Below are 21,004 nucleotides of genomic sequence, written 5' to 3'. Positions count from 1 at the left end.
GTAAATTACTTTACATTGCCTCCCCCGTAACCGTCAGCTACAACTGTCAGCAATTCGTGGCACCAATTCAACCGGTGATGAAGCATTGTGTGTAAAACTTTTATCCTTGTCCCCTGAAAACAAGGCACCGCTCCAACGGAATTTCTTCACGAACATTGTTTCGTTGAATTATACACGATGTGTGTTCACGCCCTGATCATCTGTTTTCAAGCAAACTTGTGAATGCAACACAAATATGGTATGTGTAGGTGATTTATAATGCCGGGGAGGCGTAATATAAGGGGCAAGTCATCACTACAAGTCAAACGAATAATTTTAGTTTGTTAATTAACCTTATGGTTGGTGAAAATAAAGCCATGGTATGAATTAAGAGCTTGCTTAGCGTCATCAAAAATCACTAAATTGGTAAATATTTGCAAGATATGGAGCACGTCAAAGGTGAGATGCTACGCTAAAGTTACATCTCATGCAACAGCCCCAAAGCTGGCGTCTCGAAAACGCGAATGCTAAACCCGCGGAGGTGTTGTCAGCCTTTTCGCACCTCTAGCCTTGCGCCTGTCGCACGACTGAGAAGTTCAGCTTGCCACCGCACTTGGCAGGCACTTAAAATATTGTCAAAATTGACTGATTTAGATATTTTGAATGACGCTCATAAACTTTCATGGTAGAATCAGATGTACATGTTCACTAATTAGAAGGCTTTTATTTGGAGTTTTTTTTTCACAAAAAGAAAAAAATTAAGACAAAACCTGCTGTTGCAACTTGAGCAGGTATTCTCTCACTAAAACACGTCGACGAGAAAGGAACATCGTAAGAAGAATCGTTAAGTTAAACGCACCAACACGAACATAGCTGCTCACATTATTGCACTAAGGGTGCGCGAGGTATTCGAGAACACAACTCCATGCTGAATAACTTATTATACTCTTACTATGCCCATCTAGACGCTTGACGTTGCCTTCGAGTGCATCTGTAATCTATGTGAATTACCAATATCAAAATGGAAGCTTTCTGATAGACACATGAACTGAAAAAGAATGCCGTCCTGATTTCCTTGGCCGCCGCTCATAGCATTTTGGTTATAGCCACCTTCTTGAATTTGTGAAGGTTCATTGCTTTCAGGGTCAGAAAAGAATTTTAGGTTTCTGACAAAAATAATGCATCTTTGAATAAGCGAAAAAAAAATTCTCAGCGGTCAGACCTCATGAGGAGGGTTGAGTTTGTCTAGCAGGCTGCAGGACATAGTTAACGACGACCCCAGAAAATCAATGAGTTTCGATTGCCAAGCAGCTCGAAGTGGCAGAACCCACTCTCAGGCTTGTGATGCTTCAGGATACTACCCTAGCAGCACACTTCGCCGGCTTATATTTGAGCCACACTGGCGCAAGCTTGGAACAGGCTTGAGCCAAGTTTACTCTGGCTCGGGCAAGTGTGACCCAAGCCTGGGCCCAGCAAGTGTGCTACTTGGGTAAATACGAGTCGTAGTAACAAAAAACGGGCAGTTTATCTCACAAAAGCCCCAAGAAAACAATGTCGTTTGGTTCAAGCACGTGTTAAACAAGCTAGAACATCCCAAAAGAACCGGAAGTGTTTTTTTCCGATGGTACTAACTTTTAATTCAGAACAAAAGGAATACAGGAGGAATGAGAGGTTACTATGTTTGAACCTCGATAAAGTTCTTACGGACATGCGGGCAAAGTCTCTTTCATTGTGATGAACCTAGCCGTTGTGAGCAACGAGGGTCACGTCATGCCGCTTCACGTTTTTCGTCGGAACCTTAGGATCAACCCAAAGCCTACATCGAGACCCTGGGCACTGCAGTAAAACAATAAACAAAACGTGTGGGCCAGGGGAGGCCGTTCATGGTTCAGCAGGACTCCGGTCCATGCCACCCGGCACACGCAACCCCAGATTGGCTGACTGGCAAACTCCACGAACACGACATCTCCAACATGTGACCTTCTAACTCTGCAGATGTAAACCCGCTGGACTACTATGTCTGGCGCGTCGTCGAGTAAAAGACCAACCGGATGCCTCCAACACTGAAAAGTCGAGAAAGGCTGCGATTGTGGACGTTTTCGGCCGTTTTCAAAGCCGCTTGGAGTAAGTAATTGTCACTGAAGGTGGTTTTATTGAATAAAATATTTCTAGAACACGAATAGAATAGAGTATTTCTGCCAAATTTTGTGCTAATATGTGATTGTCTCTTTGATTTTTTTTTTTTTTTTGTTGCTGAAACCACTGTTACGTGCATCGTTAGATATTCGCAGAAACTAAAACAGAAGTACAAGCGCAAACCTCCCCGTACCAAGTTACTCAGTCACTTTACAGAAAAACTAAATTCAAACACGTCACAGCACACTGTAGGCAACACATGCATACTTGTATGGTCTGTGATAAAAGTTTAGTTTACACTTTATTTTATTTGCCATGGAGGTTCACGGCTTTTGTTTCCACTTCATTAAGTAACGATGTCAGAGCCTACTGCAATGAAGCAAAACCATAATTGGTATGGGCGTTTAATTCTCTACATATATCATCTTGACCTGTGACATACCTTCAATAAATTTGGACAAGCATAAAGTTCAGGTAAAGCATGCCACATTATGCATCCTCGGCAACGAGAACCTATACGACTGGTCAATGGGAATGTCGTTATGTTTTAGAAAAAAAGTTCGCTCGAATGGTGCAAGAAGGGAACACATAAAAAAAAAAATTCAATAGCCCTTTTTGGGGTTAGTTGAAGTTTCGTTAAGTTACGTTTTGTTGTTTGGCCCCAAACTAAATGATAAGGTACTGAATGAGTGCAAAGATAGCAATTTTACACTTGCTCGAATGATTATCAATTTTTACAGACGGGACCAATAGATTTGTAAATTCCTCAATGTAAATGACCACCGTCCTCATTCCATAACAATTATTCATTCAAAAACACGTCTAACATCTTGGTGAATTTACCCGAGCAATTTGATTAAACATGACGTTATTTGTAACAAATCAAGTATTAGTCTATTTCGCAATCGAAATAGCACACACTTCGTCTCATCAGCCTTTATTTTTAGCCCATTTACTTAGTATATAAATCTGTTTGAAATACTTCATTTGCCTCACGCTGTCTTTCAGCCACAATGTAATCTTTAAAAAAAAACTAAAAGAAACATAGAGTCGTTTCATGAGCATCACAAACAAGGTTATCGTTTGGTTCACATTTTTTGATGTACTGTACAAAACAATTAATAAAGTGGCCCTGGTGGGCTACCCTGAGAAAGCCTAGGTTCCATCTCTAATGGGTGAAATAGAGCACTTAATACCAACAAACTGCGTAAAGTATTGCAGACAGGCTTAGAGCTGTTCCATTAAAAAGTTAATTAAGATATTTTCAATAATTATTCGGCTTATAGTGATTATCAGGCTCCTACAATATGTTCCTCTGGTCCACCTGCAAAGACCAGATTAGTGCAGCTTTCTCGGCTTTTTTTCAAACATATCTATAAAGGGCTGAGCGTTAAGATATTAGACATATCACGACTGGAATTTGTTGATTTCTGGCTCACGTAATCTCCCAGAGGCGCGTAAATAGAGTAGTCCTTTCAACACTTAATCCCCCACGTATAGAATTATCTAAATTGCTTGTCATGCTTATTTGATTTAAAGAGGGCAGCTCTTAGGCACCCGTTTCTGGGTTGAGCGCGTCGCCGTCGCCATCGGCGTAACCGCGCGTTGCATTATGAGACGTTTCCCATAATGACGACACACATGACGTCACTGTGACGTCACGAGGGTAACATTTTCTCGCTTAATTTGGCGGGAAATGTTTTCGCTAAATTTAGCAGGAAACGTTTACCCTCGTGACTTAAAATGTGACGCCATACAACCCGGGAGACTTTTCGCGCTCAATTTCAACGACATCAACACGTTGGACCACTGCATTCACAAAACCTATATAGCCACTAGCAGCTAAATACATGCAGGTCACCTCTTATGCGCCGAGACACTGAGAGAGCGGAGGAGTCGTCATAACGGTGAGCTCTGGTGGAAATATTTGTAGAAGGCTAGGCCTAAAACTAGCTGTCGTTGTCACCACGGCACTCGTCGAACGCGTAAAAACGCAGAACACCGGCGCCCGGCGCTTGACTTTTGCATTCGACCGCATTCGACGAATCAAGTGGAGAAAAAAGCTCCGTTTGATCTACCTGCGATTTCATGCGCCGGTGCAGAAAGGTGTCGAGTGGTGTACTCTCGGTAGTATCTTTATACGGAGAGCAAGTCGTCTGCTTGCGCAGAAGTTGCGATGACGTCAAAACGACGCCGAACTCTTATTTGACGACTGAAAAAAAAAAAAAAAAAAGTGGGTAGATGGATCTCAATGCTAGATGCTTTGAGGTCGACCAACTATTTTTTTTTTTTTTTTTTGCAATCAGTTACGAGCTCGGCGTCGTTTTGACGTCAACGCACCAGAGTTGGTCGTGAACGCACCTCCCGCACAAGAAGCATTCGACTTGCTCTCCGCATACTGACACCGGAAGTACACTGCGCTACACTTTTGTGCATTAGTGCAGGTGGTAGAGGCATATCAAACAAAGCTAAAGACATTCGTTGCCTTTGTTGCACTCGTTAAACGCGTTACAACTCGGAACGCAGGCGTCCGGCTCTCGCATTCGAACGCGTTCAACGAGTGCACTGGAGACAACGGCAGCTAGCTTTAGGTCTACCCATTAATTCTTCGGAGCTCGGCGTTCTGGCGCCCCCCCCCCCCCCCCCCCCCCCCCCGCGCCGCTCTCCTCTCCTCCTGTCCCTCAATTTCTCGGTGCATTCTCTTCGCGCTTTTTGCTTAGTGATTTATCCGTCAAAGTTCTCATGGGCCAGGGCAGCAACCTCATTGGATCCGAAGCGATAATAAGGTGCTGAAAATTTGCCACGCAGTGAGTTTCGTACCTTGTCACTGACTCGAGGCTTTTTACACTAGATTAAGGGGCAGCAAATCATAAGCAAAGCGACCGTTTTGAAACAGCAAGACTGCGCTCTGTATTGCCCATTTTGCAGACTTGTACTTAAAGGGTTGTAAATAACTGATTACTTGTAATCAAATACATTCAAGTCTTACTTTTTAACGCTTCAATTACTTTTCTTTTGCGATAACGTTCGCAGTAATTTAATTGCTATTTTTCTGCAATCGATTACAAGTAATCCATTATGTTTCCGAAAGACATAAAAATGTTAGCTGAGTTGTTTTTGTTTGTATTTCGTAAAAAAAAAAAAAAACTTCCTCCGCCCGTGCGTCTTTCGTTCATGTTGAACCAACGGTGGACACTTTTTTGGCCCCTAAACAATTAAGAAATAATAACAAGATACCACAAGGATTAGGTTGTAAACTCGTTCAGCGACGTTTTACTGTCGAGCTGTTGAGAGTGCCTCGTTTCCAGTGTACGGGTTGTTACGATGCGGGTTTTCTGCGGCATACACGACTCTGTTCTTCTCTGACATACTCTGACCTCATCTAGCAATGACAAAGCCTACGCCCCTCCCCCCCCCCCCCCCCCCCTTCAATCTCGAAAGAGTACACCTGCGCGTGCTCGTATGGACCATTTTATCGTTGGTTGAAGAACTATAAAATGGAAAATATTCACTAGGTTTCGGTAGTTTCTAATCGTTTTTGAAACAAAAACAAAAAATATGACCACTTTCGACGATTCTATGCATTTTGGATTACCAAAAAAAGTAAAAAAGGCAACGAGAAAAGTAATCAATTACTTTTCTCGATTACGATTCGAAAAATATCCCGATTTCGAAGAAACTGAAGCTTATTTTTTATGAAGGTTGTCAATGAGGCGGAAACTGAAACCAATTTAATGAAGAACAGCTGCAGGTTTGCGTACTTTAAGAAAAGCTAAAAAATTCCTAAACTTAAGCATAATCTCCAAAAGGTCAGTTATTGAAGTGCTTTGGTTTTTTCTTAGATTATGTGTATAATTTAAATGGGACGAAAGTTCATTTAGTCATATTTTGTCTTTTTTGATCAGGCAAGGTGTCGGGTTATTTTCATATTATACTTGGAAGGGTAATTCTTTCTAATATTAGGCACAAAGGAAAGAATGGGAATATTACATAAATTAGGTGTAAGAGAAAAATGAAGGTTTGTTTATGCTGATAGCTGGTGGACCTCATTTGAAGCTGATTTAATGCAGTTATACTTGACGAGGTACATAATGGCAAATTATATATAATTGAACATTTTTAAGATGTCACAAATGTCCGCGTCGTTAAGCTATAGGTTCTCGCTTACAAAAAAAACAAACAAGCCAAGCTCGATAAAACAATTTCGCGCCAAAACAAAGCAGAGGGAAATCGTCTCATCCAGCCAAGCATAAAATATATGACCTAAAACAACAATGCTGATTGCCTACCTGTCAGCAATTGTTATTTTTACACTAACGCGTGTGGTATACTGCTCTCATTAACAGTGCAGCACATCGTATAAATATTTGCACTCTAAGGATTTGTATTTGAGTTACTTACGCAATTATGTATGTCAAGACAAAAAAAGGAATTTAGGGCGCATTTATTTGTAACTGTCAACAAATATTTGCGGCCAAAATCACTACATCAGTCTCATTACGTCCTTTTCAACAGTATCAGGAGTGGGCAGGGAAGAGCACCAATGACGCAGACGCTGCTAAAATCTTTCTGCTTTCTCGTATAGGTTAGGCAACCTTATTGAGTTCATTCTAAACGCTCTAGTAATCGGCGCTTGCTGCTCGTTGCATGCCAACATATGCTGCTTGATTTATTTATGTGTGGCATCTATGTCATGAAGTTTATTTTCTTGTGGGGTGACATTCAACTTAACCCCGACCCTAAAGATGATAAGAACAAGAGTATTAGTGAAATATTCTCCGCCAATAAATATATTCTCACTCAAATGGATACACGTTACGCCAATGTCATCCGTTAATGAAGTCGGAGCCAGTCAAGAGTACTTTAAAGATCGTGTGTCGGATTTGGACGCGAGATTGGCTACCCTGAACAAAAGGGTTCAGACACTTGAGGGCATTCATAACGTTCCCGATGTACACCGCCTCGTTGCTGAAGCTGTTAGACGAACACTCTGCGCTTCATTGTTGTCTGGATGATTATGAGGACCGGTCTCGCCGGGATAACTTGATCTCATATGACATCATCAATAGCCCGAATGGAATGTGGTCCCTGTCCGAGCGGAAGATCCACTCGCTTCTGATTGACCCTTTCTCCCTTCAGCCCCCCGAGGAAGCGATTCCACGAGTACATCACTTAAATGCTTTTGTTACTAACAGGTGTCACCCGATAGTTGTTAAATTTATTTCGCTTAAAGACAACATTACATCCCAAAGATCTAAACCGAAAACCACGAGAATTACTTTGCAAAGAGATATTTGTAAAGCTACTAGCTACTTTACTTTCGCGTAACAATATGTTAGACTTCGGGACGACAAGTCGAAAGAATATCAACTTACGTTACAAGAAATTAATATTTAACAAGTGTTATGCACCTAACGGTCAAACCGGCACTGTGTGAGGTCGAACAACCTAACCCACATGCTGGTATGGGCGCTCAAAATTCGGGTAAGGTTAATGATAGTGACGCTGAACGTTCACCAGCTTTGATCCCGTTCCTCTTTCCTAGCTATAATCAGCCACTGACGCGGAAAATTCGGGTAAGGTTAATTATAGTGACGCTGAACGTTCACCGGCTTTTATCCCGCTCCTCTTTTCTAGCTATAATCAGCCATTGACGCGGAAAATTTGGGTAAGGTTAATCATAGTGACGCTGAACGTTCACCGGCTTCGATCCCGTTCCTCTTTCCTAGCTATAATCAGCCTTTGACGCGGAAAATTCGGGTAAGGTTAATCATAGTGACGCTGAACGTTCACCGGCTTTCATCCCGTCCCTCGATCTTTCCTAGCTATAATCAGGCATTGACGCGTAAAATTCGGGTAAGGTTAATCATAGTGACGCTGAACGTTCACCGGCTTTGATCCCGTCCCTCTTTCCTAGCTATATCAGCCATTGTCGCGGAAAATTCGGGTAAGGTTAATCATAGTGACGCTGAACGTTCACCGGCTTTGATCCCGTTCCTCTTTCCAAGTTATAATCAGCCATTGACGTGGAAAATTTGGGTAAGGTTAATCATTCTGACGCTGAACGTTCACCGGCTTTGATCCCGTCCCTCTTTCCTAGCTATATCAGCCATTGTCGCGGAAAATTCGGGTAAGGTTAATCATAGTGACGCTGAACGTTCACCGGCTTTGATCCCGTTCCTCTTTCCAAGTTATAATCAGCCATTGACGTGGAAAATTCGGGTAAGGTTAATCATAGTGACGCTGAACGTTCACCGGCTTTGATCCCGTCCCTCTTTCCTAGCTATATCAGCCATTGTCGCGGAAAATTCGGGTAAGGTTAATCATAGTGACGCTGAACGTTCACCGGCTTTGATCCCGTTCCTCTTTCCAAGTTATAATCAGCCATTGACGTGGAAAATTTGGGTAAGGTTAATCATAGTGACGCTGAACGTTCACCGGCTTTGATCCCGTCCCTCTTTCCTAGCTATATCAGCCATTGTCGCGGAAAATTCGGGTAAGGTTAATCATAGTGACGCTGAACGTTCACCGGCTTTGATCCCGTTCCTCTTTCCAAGTTATAATCAGCCATTGACGTGGAAAATTCGGGTAAGGTTAATCATAGTGACGCTGAACGTTCACCGGCTTTGATCCCGTCCCTCTTTCCTAGCTATATCAGCCATTGTCGCGGAAAATTCGGGTAAGGTTAATCATAGTGACGCTGAACGTTCACCGGCTTTGATCCCGTTCCTCGATCTTTCCTAGCTATAATCAGGCATTGACGCGTAAAATTCGGGTAAGGTTAATCATAGTGACGCTGAACGTTCACCGGCTTTGATCCCGTCCCTCTTTCCTAGCTATATCAGCCATTGTCGCGGAAAATTCGGGTAAGGTTAATCATAGTGACGCTGAACGTTCACCGGCTTTCATCCCGTCCCTCGATCTTTCCTAGCTATAATCAGGCATTGACGCGTAAAATTCGGGTAAGGTTAATCATAGTGACGCTGAACGTTCACCGGCTTTGATCCCGTCCCTCTTTCCTAGCTATATCAGCCATTGTCGCGGAAAATTCGGGTAAGGTTAATCATAGTGACGCTGAACGTTCACCGGCTTTGATCCCGTTCCTCTTTCCAAGTTATAATCAGCCATTGACGTGGAAAATTTGGGTAAGGTTAATCATAGTGACGCTGAACGTTCACCGGCTTTGATCCCGTCCCTCTTTCCTAGCTATATCAGCCATTGTCGCGGAAAATTCGGGTAAGGTTAATCATAGTGACGCTGAACGTTCACCGGCTTTGATCCCGTTCCTCTTTCCAAGTTATAATCAGCCATTGACGTGGAAAATTCGGGTAAGGTTAATCATAGTGACGCTGAACGTTCACCGGCTTTGATCCCGTCCCTCTTTCCTAGCTATATCAGCCATTGTCGCGGAAAATTCGGGTAAGGTTAATCATAGTGACGCTGAACGTTCACCGGCTTTGATCCCGTTCCTCTTTCCAAGTTATAATCAGCCATTGACGTGGAAAATTTGGGTAAGGTTAATCATAGTGACGCTGAACTGCACCGGCTTTGATCCCGTTCCTCTTTCCTAGCTATAATCACCCATTGACGCGGAAAATTTGGGTAAGGTTAATCACAGTGACGCTGAACGTTCACCGGCTTTGATCCCGTTCCTCTTTCGTAGCTATAATCAGCCATTGACGCGGAACATTCGGGTAAGGTTAATCATAGTGACGCTGAACGTTCACCGGCTTTGATCCCGTTCTTCTTTCCTAGCTATAATCACCCATTGACGCGTAAAATTCGGGTAAGGTTAATCATAGTGACGCTGAACGTTCACCGGCTTTGATCCCGTTCCTCTTCCCTAGCTACAATCAGCCATTGACGCGGAAAATTTGGGTAAGGTTAATCATAGTGACGCTGAACTTCACCGGCTTTGATCCCGTTCCTCTTTCCTAGCTATAATCACCCATTGACGCGGAAAATTTGGGTAAGGTTAATCATAGTGATGCTGAACGTTCACCGGCTTTGATCCCGTTCCTCTTTCCTAGCTATAATCAGCCATTGACGCGTAAAATTCGGGTAAGGTTAATCATAGTGACGCTGAACGTTCACCGGCTTTGATCCCGTTCCTCTTTCCTAGCTATAATCACCCATTGACGCGTAAAATTCGGGTAAGGTTAATCATAGTGACGCTGAACGTTCACCGGCTTTGATCCCGTTCCTCTTTCCTAGCTATAATCACCCATTGACGCGGAAAATGTGGGTAAGGTTAATCATAGTGACGCTGAACGTTGACCGGCTTTGATCCCGTTCCTCTTTCCTAGCTATAATCAGCCATTGACGCGGAAAATTTGGGTAAGGTTAATCATAGTGACGCTGAACTTCACCGGCTTCGATCCCGTTCCTCTTTCCTAGCTATAATCACCCATTGACGCGGAAAATTTGGGTAAGGTTAATCATAGTGACGCTGAACGTTCACCGGCTTTGATCCCGTTCCTCTTTCCTAGCTATAATCAGCCATTGACGCGGAACATTCGGGTAAGATTAATCATAGTGACGCTGAACGTTCACCGGCTTTGATCCCGTTCCTCTTTCCTAGCTATAATCACCCATTGACGCGCAAAATTCGGGTAAGGTTAATCATAGTGACGCTGAACGTTCACCAGCTTTGATCCCGTTCCTCTTTCCTAGCTATAATCAGCCACTGACGCGGAAAATTCGGGTAAGGTTAATTATAGTGACGCTGAACGTTCATCGGCTTTTATCCCGCTCCTCTTTTCTAGCTATAATCAGCCATTGACGCGGAAAATTTGGGTAAGGTTAATCATAGTGACGCTGAACGTTCACCGGCTTTGATCCCGTTCCTCTTTCCTAGCTATAATCAGCCTTTGACGCGGAAAATTCGGGTAAGGTTAATCATAGTGACGCTGAACGTTCACCGGCTTTCATCCCGTCCCTCGATCTTTCCTAGCTATAATCAGGCATTGACGCGTAAAATTCGGGTAAGGTTAATCATAGTGACGCTGAACGTTCACCGGCTTTGATCCCGTCCCTCTTTCCTAGCTATATCAGCCATTGTCGCGGAAAATTCGGGTAAGGTTAATCATAGTGACGCTGAACGTTCACCGGCTTTGATCCCGTTCCTCTTTCCAAGTTATAATCAGCCATTGACGTGGAAAATTTGGGTAAGGTTAATCATAGTGACTCTGAACTTCACCGGCTTTGATCCCGTTCCTCTTTCCTAGCTATAATCAGCCACTGACGCGGAAAATTCGGGTAAGGTTAATTATAGTGACGCTGAACGTTCACCGGCTTTTATCCCGCTCCTCTTTTCTAGCTATAATCAGCCATTGACGCGGAAAATTTGGGTAAGGTTAATCATAGTGACGCTGAACGTTCACCGGCTTTGATCCCGTTCCTCTTTCCTAGCTATAATCAGCCTTTGACGCGGAAAATTCGGGTAAGGTTAATCATAGTGACGCTGAACGTTCACCGGCTTTCATCCCGTCCCTCGATCTTTCCTAGCTATAATCAGGCATTGACGCGTAAAATTCGGGTAAGGTTAATCATAGTGACGCTGAACGTTCACCGGCTTTGATCCCGTCCCTCTTTCCTAGCTATATCAGCCATTGTCGCGGAAAATTCGGGTAAGGTTAATCATAGTGACGCTGAACGTTCACCGGCTTTGATCCCGTTCCTCTTTCCAAGTTATAATCAGCCATTGACGTGGAAAATTTGGGTAAGGTTAATCATAGTGACGCTGAACTTCACCGGCTTTGATCCCGTTCCTCTTTCCTAGCTATAATCACCCATTGACGCCGAAAATTTGGGTAAGGTTAATCACAGTGACGCTGAACGTTCACCGGCTTTGATCCCGTTCCTCTTTCGTAGCTATAATCAGCCATTGACGCGGAACATTCGGGTAAGGTTAGTCATAGTGACGCTGAACGTTCACCGGCTTTGATCCCGTTCCTCTTTCCTAGCTATAATCACCCATTGACGCGTAAAATTCGGGTAAGGTTAATCATAGTGACGCTGAACGTTCACCGGCTTTGATCCCGTTCCTCTTTCCTAGCTATAATCACCCATTGACGCGGAAAATGTGGGTAAGGTTAATCATAGTGACGCTGAACGTTGACCGGCTTTGATCCCGTTCCTCTTTCCTAGCTATAATCAGCCATTGACGCGGAAAATTTGGGTAAGGTTAATCATAGTGACGCTGAACTTCACCGGCTTCGATCCCGTTCCTCTTTCCTAGCTATAATCACCTATTGACGCGGAAAATTTGGGTAAGGTTAATCATAGTGACGCTGAACGTTCACCGGCTTTGATCCCGTTCCTCTTTCCTAGCTATAATCAGCCATTGACGCGGAACATTCGGGTAAGGTTAATCATAGTGACGCTGAACGTTCACCGGCTTTGATCCCGTTCCTCTTTCCTAGCTATAATCACCCATTGACGCGTAAAATTCGGGTAAGGTTAATCATAGTGACGCTGAACGTTCACCGGCTTTGATCCCGTTCTTCTTTCCTAGCTATAATCACCCATTGACGCGGAAAATTTGGGTAAGGTTAATCATAGTGACGCTGAACGTTGACCGGCTTTGATCCCGTTCCTCTTTCCTAGCTATAATCAGCCATTGACGCGGAAAATTTGGGTAAGGTTAATCATAGTGACGCTGAACTTCACCGGCTTTGATCCCGTTCCTCTTTCCTAGCTATAATCACCCATTGACGCGGAAAATTTGGGTAAGGTTAATCATAGTGACGCTGAACGTTCACCGGCTTTGATCCCGTTCCTCTTTCCTAGCTATAATCAGCCATTGACGCGGAACATTCGGGTAAGGTTAATCATAGTGACGCTGAAAGTTCACCGGCTTTGATCCCGTTCCTCTTTCCTAGCTATAATCACCCATTGACGCGGAAAATTCGGGTAAGGTTAATCATAGTGACGCTGAAGGTTCACCGGCTTTGATCCCGTTCCTCTTTCCTAGCTATAATCACCCATTGACGCGGAAAATTTGGGTAAGGTTAATGATAGTGACGCTGAACGTTCACCGGCTTTGATCCCGTTCCTCTTTCCTAGCTATATAAAGCCATTGACGCGGAAAATTCGGGTAAGGTTAATCATAGTGACGCTGAACGTTCACCGGCATTGATCCCGTTCCTCTTTCCTAGCTATAATCAGCCATTGACGCGGAAAATTTGGGTAAGGTTAATCATAGTGACGCTGAACTTCACCGGCTTTGATCCCGTTCCTCTTTCCTAGCTATAATCACCCATTGACGCGGAAAATTCGGGTAAGGTTAATCATAGTGACGCTGAACGTTCACCGGCTTTGATCCCGTTCCTCTTTCCTAGCTATAATCACCCATTGACGCGGAACATTTGGGTAAGGTTAATCATAGTGACGCTGAACGTTCACCGGCTTTGATCCCGTTCGTCTTTCCTAGCTATAATCAGCCATTGTCGCGGAAAATTTGGGTGAGGTTAGTCATAGTGACGCTGAACGTTCACAGGCTTTGATCCCGTTCCTCTTTCCTAGCTATAATCAGCCATTCACGCGGAAAATTCGGGTAAGGTTAATCATAGCGACGCTGAACGTTCACCGGCTTTGATCCCGTTCCTCTTTCCTAGCTATAATCAGCCATTGACGCGTAAAATTCGGGTAGGGTTAATCATAGTGACGCTGAACGTTCACCGGCTTTGATCCCGTTCCTCTTTCCTAGCTATAATCACCCATTGACGCGGAAAATTTGGGTAAGGTTAATCATAGTGACGCTGAACGTTCACCGGCTTTGATCCCGTTCCTCTTTCCTAGCTATAATCAGCCATTGACGCGGAAAATTTGGGTAAGGTTAATCATAGTGACGCTGAACTTCGCCGGCTTTGATCCCGTTCCTCTTTCCTAGCTATAATCACCCATTGACGCGGAAAATTTGGGTAAGGTTAATCATAGTGACGCTGAACGTTCACCGGCTTTGATCCCGTTCCTTTTTCCTAGCTGTAATCAGCCATTGACGCGTAAAAGTTGGGTAAGGTTAATCATAGTGACGCTGAACGTTCACCGGCTTTGATCCCGTTCCTCTTTCCTAGCTATAATCACCCATTGTCGCGGAAAATTTGGGTAAGGTTAATCATAGTGACGCTGAACGTTCACCGGCTTTGATCCCGTTCCTCTTTCCTAGCTATAATCAGCCATTGACGCGGAAAATTCGGGTAAGGTTAATCATAGTGACGCTGAACGTTCGCCGGCTTTGATCCCGTTCCTATTTCCTAGCTATAATCAGCCATAGACGCGGAAAATTTGGGTAAGGTTAATCATAGTGACGCTGAACTTCACCGGCTTTGATCCCGTTCCTCTTTCCTAGCTATAATCACCCATTGACGCGGAAAATTTGGGTAAGGTTAATCATAGTGACGCTGAACGTTCACCGGCTTTGATCCCGTTCCTCTTTCCTAGCTATAATCAGCCATTGTCGCGGAAAATTTGGGTAAGGTTAATCATAGTGACGCTGAACGTTCACCGGCTTTGATCCCGTTCCTCTTTCCTAGCTATAATCAGCCATTGACGCGGAAAATTCGGGTAAGGTTAATCATAGTGACGCTGAACGTTCACCGGCTTTGATCCCGTTCCCTTTTCCTAGCTATAATCAGCCATTGACGCGTAAAATTCGGGTAGGGTTAATCATAGTGACGCTGAACGTTCACCGGCTTTGATCCCGTTCCTCTTTCCTAGCTATAATCACCCATTGACGCGGAAAATTCGGGTAAGGTTAATCATAGACAGGCTGGACGTTCACCGGCTTTGATCCCGTTCCTATTTCCTAGCTATAATCAGCCATTGACGCGGAAAATTCGGGTAAGGTTAATCATAGTGACGCTGAACGTTCACCGGCTTTGATCCCGTTTCTCTTTCCTAGCTATAATCAGCCATTGACGCGTAAAATTCGGGTAGGGTTAATCATAGTGACGCTGAACGTTCACCGGCTTTGATCCCGTTCCTGTTTCCTAGCTATAATCAGCCATTGACGCGGAAAATTCGGGTAAGGTTAATCATAGTGACGCGGAACGTTCACCGGCTTTGATCCCGTTCCTCTTTCCTAGCTATACTCAGCCATTGACGCGTAAAATTCGGATAAGGTTAATCATAGTGACGCTGAACGTTCACTGGCTTTGATCCCGTTCCTCTTCCCTAGCTATAATCAGCCATTGACGCGGAACATTCGGGTAAGGTTAATCATAGTGACGCTGAACGTTCACCGGCTTTGATCCCGTTCCTCTTTCCAAGCTATAATCACCCATTGACGCGGAAAATTCGGGTAAGGTTAATCATAGACAGGCTGGACGTTCACCGGCTTTGATCCCGTTCCTATTTCCTAGCTATAATCAGCCATTGACGCGGAAAATTCGGGTAAGGTTAATCATAGTGACGCTGAACGTTCACCGGCTTTGATCCCGTTTCTCTTTCCTAGCTATAATCAGCCATTGACGCGTAAAATTCGGGTAGGGTTAATCATAGTGACGCTGAACGTTCACCGGCTTTGATCCCGTTTCTCTTTCCTAGCTATAATCACCCATGGACGCGGAAAATTTGGGTAAGGTTAATCATAGTGACGCTGAACTTCACAGGCTTTGATCCCGTTCCTCTTTCCTAGCTATAATCAGCCATTGACGCAAAAAATTCGGGTAAGGTTAATCATAGTGACGCTGAACGTTCACCGGCTTTGATCCCGTTCCTCTTTCCTAGCTATAATCGGCCATTGACGCGTAAAATTCGGGTAAGGTTAATCATAGTGACGCTGAACGTTTACCGGCTTTTATCCAGTTCCTCTTTCCTAGCTATAATCAGCCATTGACGCGTAAAATTCGGGAAAGGTTAATCATAGTGACGCTGAACGTTCACCGGCTTTGATCCGGTTCCTCTTTCCCAGCTATATTCAGCCATTGACGCGGAAAATTTGGGTAAGGTTAATCATAGTGACGCTGGACGTTCACCGACTTTGATCCCGTTCCTCTTTCCTAGGTATAATCAGCCATTGACGCGTAAAATTCGGGTAAGGTTAATCATAGCGACGCTGAACGTTCACCGGTTTTGATCCCGTTCCTCTTTCCTAGCTATAATCACCCATTGACGCGGAAAATTTGGGTAAGGTTAATCATAGACACGCTGGACGTTCACCGGCTTTGATCCCGTTCCTATTTCCTAGCTATAATCAGCCATTGACGCGGAAAATTCGGGTAAGGTTAATCATAGTGACGCGGAACGTTCACCGGCTTTGATCCCGTTCCTCTTTCCTAGCTATACTCAGCCATTGACGCGTAAAATTCGGATAAGGTTAATCATAGTGACGCTGAACGTTCACTGGCTTTGATCCCGTACCTCTTTCCTAGCTATAATCAGCCATTGACGCGGAAAATTTGTGTAAGGTTAATCATAGTGACGCTGGACGTTCACCGGCTTTGATCCCGTTCCTCTTTCCTAGCTATAATCAGCCATTGACGCGGAAAATTTGGGTAAGGTTAATCATAGTGACGCTGTACGTTCACGGGCTTTGATCCCGTTCCTCTTTCCTAGCTATAATCAGCCGTTCAGGCGAGACTTATTGGGGACTACTCTGTTTTTTTTTCCAATATCAGAAGCATTATAATCATACGAGATGCCTTATCGTCCCTGGTTGACATGCCTTGCCGATGTATTTGTCTTTACGGGGACCTGGTTACCTGGTAGGGTTGACAGCCGTGAAATGTTTTCTTGTCAGAACGATTATACTCTCATAAACAAGGTCGTGGGGGGCGCTCGTGTGGTTGAACTTGGATTCCTGTTGCTAAAAATATATTTTCTTATATTGCTCCAGTTCCTTCCCCTCTCGAATGTTCTTGTGCCTGCATTCGTTTAAACCATAAATACATGGTATTTTTCTTTGCTACCGGCTACCCCATAATACGCCGACATTTTGTGACGATTTGTTTGATTGTCCAAAAATACAATTATTAAATTTCCTAAGGCCGTCTACTCCTGTTAGGTGATTTTAATTATCTTGGCATATCGCGGAAACATTGTTGCCCTACTGTGACCTGTGATTCGTCGGAGTGTTGAGCTTTCATTAGTACTTGTTCTATGTTTAACCTCTGCCAACTTTTTAATGTACCCACTAGCGTTGCTAGCTCAGCAGCTAATGTTATTGTACTCGTATTGACCATTGCTCCAGGATAATTCTTATATCTAACTCTTGCCTTCTTTAAGCGACCATCCTGCTATTCACTTTCCTTTACAAGTCAGCTCCCCCCGCCACCCTAAACAGTATGAACTAGTTCGTGACCGTGGCAAAGGAGATTTTCGGGCAATCAAAGCTGAGTTGGCGATTTTCGTTAATGCTTTCTTTCCGCAGTTTTGGAAGCGATCGGTTTATAAAAATTGAGATTTATTTAAAACCAAGGTAACTACTCTCATTATAATTACATTCATCTTCGTCGAAAATTTCTTTATAATGAATTCCCGTGGTTAAACCTATCACTAAAATGTCTTCAGAACAAAATAAAGTAAAACAAGCTACTGTCAGCGCCCAACACACTTTTCTTAATAACACGCTCCCAATCTTTGTTATTTACTAACCCGCGCAAGTTCTGGAACGCCGTCAATATCCGTGAACGTAGACATCCGTCTAAATTCCGAAAGTGGACTGTTGACCCCACGGCATCAGAGCTGTGTTTTTTTTAAATAAGACCATCACAGCGTTTTTCACGAATTGTGCACCAACTACATTACCTGTTGCCTGGAAGTCATATTTTACACGAGATGATACTTCCATCGATTGGGTCGGTATTTTAAGCTGAGTAAGAACGGGAAAATTTTATCTCCACTAGGTACTGATGGCATCAGTTACAAGTCGTTAAAGAGTACTTTGACTTATTCATCTGTCATCTTGTCTCCAATTTTTACGTAGTCATTGCAGTGTACAACACTACCCGACGACTGGAGGGTTTGCAAGGTGGTTCCGGTGCACAAATCTGGTGATGTTTTTAACCCTAGTAATTAGAGACTAATTTCCTTGACATCCATTCTGTGGAAAATACTGGAACATGTCGTGGTCCCCGAAAATGATGCGGCGGTGGGGGAAGAGAAGGAAGAAGAGTAGGGCGAAAAATGCCGGTTGGGCAGGCGGTGGAGGCCGTCCTTCAGAAGTCTGAACAGACGCCGTCATCGACCCTGGAACTTGGTGAAGGGATCCCTATCGACGTCGATCTCCATTCTTTCCCACGACAAGCAGATACACAAGGAAGGCAGCTGACTGTGACTGATGCAGAAGAACACTGACTGAGTCACCTACATTGAACTCTGGATATCTACGGACCATGACATTGACTCTTGCTTCGTGCAGATAGTTTTTTTCCTTCATCTATTCCAGTTCGCTTTCTTATCTTTCTTACGTGTTCTTCCCGATTTCTTAATTTTGTTCTAATTCTCAAAGTAAAACTTGTTCATATTCACAAGGTCTCCTAATTTGAAACGACGCTCTATAACATGTACACACTCAGGTGTTGTGACGGCTAGCAACGTCACAAATGGTAGCAGCGGTGGGATTTTTCAAATAATTTCGACATCCTAAAGTAGTGGGAAAACCCTCCTACTTGCGAGCCTTGTGAAAATGAATCAATCAACCTCAGGCCCTGGAGAAGGAAATGGACAAGCAATTACAGGATCCCTGGGGGCAACTGTAATGGCATAGAGAGGATTGGTGCCCATATTTTTCGGGGATGGTAACGGAACCTCCGTAAACGATTGTGTTTTAGTGCTCAACAGGTCGCACAGATGGGTGGCTGGAACGACACGCAGAAAATATGAATTGCCAAGTGCAAAATATCAGGGATGGCAGACTAGTTCGCGTGGCATGAAGAGAGGATGAAATCCGTAGCATCATTTACGGGCTTCAAATAGTTGCTCCTTGGATGAATCGATAGCGAATCACGAAGCGTTCTAACTGAGAAGTTTATGGGGGCTCGTCAATGAGCAGAAGAGGATGTCAGGGCCTTTGCGACCCGTGCAGAAAGACTGGGGCGGCGAACCTTGGTTCTTTACGAAGGTTAACGGGCCAAACAGAAGGAGGACGTTGCTAGAGAATTGTTGGAAGAACAAATGCTCACGCTATATGTGCATGGCCTAAGACATCCAGTGAGACGGTTTGTTCCCTCTAGAGATCCTAAGTTTTTTTAGGAGGCTGTCAACGTAGCACATAAGGAGGGGAGGAATTACCGACAGGTTACATCAAACCAAGCAATACGAACAGTAGCTGCAAATGACTCTTAACTTAAAGAAGTGCGAAGCCGTCTTGAACAAATCGAAACAGTGCTGCAGGAAGGAACGGCAGCTCGGGAGACTAGGGACCAGAGTACTTTGAACTATACACAGAGGAGTTACTTTCCCTGGTGTTTGAACTGTGGACAACTAGGCCACATTGCACGAAATTGTCAGGCCTTTATTTTTCGAAGTGATGGAAACACGGGAAAAGGACGGGGTCAAAGAAAAGATGGGCACATCACAGGGGGGCGTTAGGAAAACTAGAACGGCTCCTCTCAAATGACCCCATCGAGAAGGAAGTCGATACGAAAGTGGGGGTAGTTAGATTAAGTGGTGAGAGCAGCCCAATTGTTGAGTGCCAAGTAGGAACTACAGTGGCCGAATTTATTATCGATAGTGGATGTAAGGTAACGCTCATGAATGTAACGCTCATGAAAGGTGCTCCTTTCAGCCTTTCAGAAGCGCATGCCCACACCGAACTGATTGGAATTACGGGGAAGCCATTGAAAACGATGGGTTGTTTTGACGTTCCTTTCAAGATAGGAACCACTGCTTTTCAACATCCCTGTTTTGCATGCGCGGAAGGTGTTATGCTTCCAGTTGCTGGCATATTCCGCCAAGATATTGTGCGAAAGTATGGCATAGATATCCTGGCATCGGAGAGTATTCTTAGAATAGGAGGGCATGCGTCCCTATTTTAACTGGAGAAAAGAGGACGATCACCACGCACTATCTGATGTACCACCAACCGGAAGTGTACGTTCTCCTGTATTTCTTACGAGAGATTGTGTAATACCACCGATGTCGGAGGCAATGACATTTGCCAGACTGAATCATTTAGTGCCGATTTCAGGAGATGGTGTTGTAGAGATGCGTGAAATAGGTACACATGGATTATTAGGAGCAGATGTGGCAGTTCGAATCAATAGTGATGGCGAGGTACCGGTGAGAATGGCCAACCTGATATTACAGGAACTTCGTGTACTCAAGAATCGGCTAGTTCAAGATTTCATAAGTATTGTGAACGAAGGCCTGACTGGAGAGCCCGTCTTGCATTGCAGCGCACAGGCAGAGGCAAGAGAAGGGTGGCATTCTTTTGGGCAATTCGATCTTGACCACTTGCAAGAGGAAGAACAAACGTCGGTCCTAAATCTTCTTGCAAAGTACAAAGCCCATTCTCTCTTCATAAACTAGACATTGGACATTGCAAAGTTATAAAGCACCGCGTACAAACCTTAGTAGACTCACCTGTATACAAAAGAGCCTACAGAATCCCTTATGCAAAGCGAGACGATATGGAACAGCAGGTCAGAGAAATGCTGGAGAAGGGCATAATTGAACACTCCACATCTCCAAGTGGCGCTCCTGCTTTGTTGGTACAGAAAGCAGATGGGTCATTCAGGTGTGTGATCGACTACAGAGATTTGAACAAAGTGACTCGAGTTGATCCTTACTCATTGCCCTATAATTAGGGAACGCTTGGTCTTCTGGGGTTTGCACACTACTTCTCTGTCGTAGATATGACCGCCGGTTACTGGCAAATAGAGATGGAACAAAGCGAAAAAGAAAAGACCGCTTTTAACACACCAAGCAGGTAGTATCAGTGGAA

General features: G+C 44.2%; 1 protein-coding gene across 1 annotated transcript in view; it reads right to left on the bottom strand.

The window, feature by feature from the left end:
* Nucleotides 1–21,004, bottom strand: part of LOC8043865 (lipase 3-like) — a 64,648-nt gene that overhangs the window by 24,428 nt on the left and 19,216 nt on the right. The window lies entirely within an intron of this gene.

The sequence above is a fragment of the Ixodes scapularis genome, unplaced genomic scaffold (genome assembly GCF_016920785.2).
Source record: "Ixodes scapularis isolate PalLabHiFi unplaced genomic scaffold, ASM1692078v2 PGA_scaffold2__306_contigs__length_199485367, whole genome shotgun sequence".
Lineage (NCBI taxonomy): Eukaryota > Metazoa > Arthropoda > Arachnida > Ixodida > Ixodidae > Ixodes > Ixodes scapularis.
The sequence above is the reverse complement of the archived record's forward strand: the minus strand, read 5'-3'. Positions and strand labels throughout refer to the sequence as shown.